We start from the raw sequence: 2,257 nt of genomic DNA, 5'->3' as shown, positions 1-2,257 counted from the left end.
CCCTCCTCTTGATGCCAGACTAGATTCAAGCTCAACAGGGTCTTCTTTTCCCGCTGATTCCGACAAGCCTGTTCCCTTTCATGTGCTTTCACTAGATAGCAGGCCCTGAGACGAAGTGTGGACGGCATTAGTAACTGGTATCTACAGCTGGGTGTAGTGCATCTTTAATGACACCCCAAGGTGTGTATTGCAAGTGTGTAATCTGAAATTTGTGATTGAACATAGAAGGCCACATCTTTTGCTTCATCCATCAGGACCACACTTTATCGGACTGAATTTCTGTGTATGTTACCTGGGAACTGGGACGTGGGACAGCAGTGTATGTAACAGGAACCACATTGAGCCATGAATTTATTCAGCTCAGCAGATGTGCGGAGACTTCTCCACAACAAGTATGTGGCCATCCTGGGAGACTCTTCAAAGATCCGTCAAGAAAGACCTTGTGAAAATACTGCATAATGATGAGTTTCCGACTGAGAACCAGCTCAAAAGGAAAGGGTGAAATGTCAATTACAAACAAGACATTGGGGGATCTCTGGGTGAAATGCACAATGACATAACTTACCGTGAAGTGCATCATTACAGAACTGACCACCGCCTTGTACGGTTCTATTTCTTGATCTGTGTCTCTTCGGAGTACATAGAGAGCATGCTGGCCGATTTCGAATAGGGACCTCAGCCCGACATCATTATCAACTCGTGTATATGGGATGTTATCAGGTATCATGAGCAATCACTGAAAATGTACAAAACCAAGCTGGACCACCTGTTTATTCGGCTAACCGAGGTGCTGAGCCCCGAATGTCTGGTGATATGGAACATGGCCATGCCTGTTGGCTTCAAAGCTGGTGAAGTGCTAGAGTACCCAATTCCTATTGTGCTCTGGGACATCATAGAAGGGAATTTCTACAGCGCCACAGATTTGCACCATTTTCATGTGATTGACATACACTTCCGCTTCCAGCTGTGCTCCAGTGTTAAAGATGCCACCCACTAAAATCAGCTGGCTAATCAGAAGTATACCTACATCCTGATGGCTCATATTGCTCAAGCCTGGGCGTAAAGCAGGAAGAGGAGGCAGTAAGCTCTGAGACGGAGAGTGGACAGCATGGTAACTGGCCTCTAGAGCTGGGTACTGGGCAGGCGGCAGCAGAAACAGAATAAGGAGTAGGGGGTGAGCCCTCAGACGGAGCAAGGACGGCATTAGAGGTTGAGGCCATCACCTATATGGACAGTGTAGAAGCTGTAGCTATTGGGGACATGAATGGATGAACGGGATTCCAATCTGTCCCTACCCACTAGTGTTCGACCAACACTACTACTGTCTTCCCCACTAATAACCTCATCACATGCAAGGCTCCAAGACTTTTCTAGAGCTGCTCTCTGGAATGGTTTTCCTTGTCCAATTTAGCTTGTTCCTACATTTAAAAGAGCACTCAAAACCCATCTTTTAGGGTAACTGGGCTACCTCTTTTCTGTTTTTCTGGGCAGGGTCCTCTCCTCCTTCTGTGTCACTATCTGTCAGTCATTTGGAATTATTTATTGTGCAGCACTGCGTAATTTGTTGGTGCTATATAAATACTGATTAATAATAATAATTCAAATCAATATAAACACATGTACTGCAGCAATATTTACCTTCAATAGACATATTTGTGACATATAACAAATAGTGTTAAATGCGCTTGTGAGCAAATTATTGTCTGCACGATGTGTCTGCAATGTGAAATTTTTAGAATTTATATAGCCTAAAACAATTAGCAAGAACAGTGATTAACGATTGTACAAATAAGATGATCAATGGCAACTAATCAATTCATCAGTCTAAACTGTGATTGGGATATTGCACTTTGCACATTTTCAGTGATTAAGCATAAAAAGACAAAGAACAAATGTAATTGTACTTCTATCATTTAAGCAAGAGTACAGCTGGAACAGGATAAATGCAGTCCAGTCATTAGTCAACCAATCTGCTAACACTGACTAGTGTCCTCCCTCTAGGAATAGGACGGGTAATACTGATATATACAGATACAGATTTAAAGGTACACTTTAGGGTCCTAAATCCAATTCCTATGATATTTAAAACATAATGAAAGGATAGTATATGGCGATTGGAAGAGTGTGATACTGCAAAAAGCTGATGATTGGAGTGCGTTTAGCTAGATCTTTACAGCTGTGCCTTAAAGGAAAGTCTGCTGACTTAGCTGGTCATGTATGTAGCACTATGGCATCTGTATATCTAAACAGAGGCCAA

General features: G+C 42.7%; 1 pseudogene; it reads left to right on the top strand.

Annotated features, from left to right (window-relative positions):
- Positions 1–345: 345 nt before the first annotated feature.
- Positions 346–1,063, top strand: LOC140321228 (PC-esterase domain-containing protein 1A pseudogene; annotated as a pseudogene).
- The last annotated feature ends 1,194 nt before the right edge of the window (positions 1,064–2,257 follow it).

The sequence above is a fragment of the Pyxicephalus adspersus genome, unplaced genomic scaffold (genome assembly GCF_032062135.1).
Source record: "Pyxicephalus adspersus unplaced genomic scaffold, UCB_Pads_2.0 Sca1446, whole genome shotgun sequence".
Taxonomy (NCBI): Eukaryota; Metazoa; Chordata; class Amphibia; order Anura; family Pyxicephalidae; genus Pyxicephalus; species Pyxicephalus adspersus.
The sequence above is the reverse complement of the archived record's forward strand: the minus strand, read 5'-3'. Positions and strand labels throughout refer to the sequence as shown.